Source organism: Gavialis gangeticus, unplaced genomic scaffold, assembly GCF_001723915.1.
Source record: "Gavialis gangeticus isolate Ggan-Ray unplaced genomic scaffold, GavGan_comp1, whole genome shotgun sequence".
Lineage (NCBI taxonomy): Eukaryota > Metazoa > Chordata > Crocodylia > Gavialidae > Gavialis > Gavialis gangeticus.
In genome coordinates, this window is record NW_017728992.1 from 207343729 (window position 1) to 207343959 (window position 231).

Consider the following 231-nt stretch of genomic DNA (forward strand, 5'->3'; position numbering starts at 1 on the left):
GAGATTGATGGGAAGCTGGGTGACAGTGACCACGAACTGATCACCTACACCATCTGCCGTAAAGCCGGCAAGTCAGTCAGCAACACGGAAGTCCTTGACTTCAGGAAAGCTGACTTAGACAAGCTCAGGATGTTTTTCGGTCAGGCCCTAAGGGACCACTGACCCCAGGGAGAGGGGAGTCCAGGAAAAGTGGTTGCTCCTCAAGGGAATGATCCTCAATGCACAAGCTAA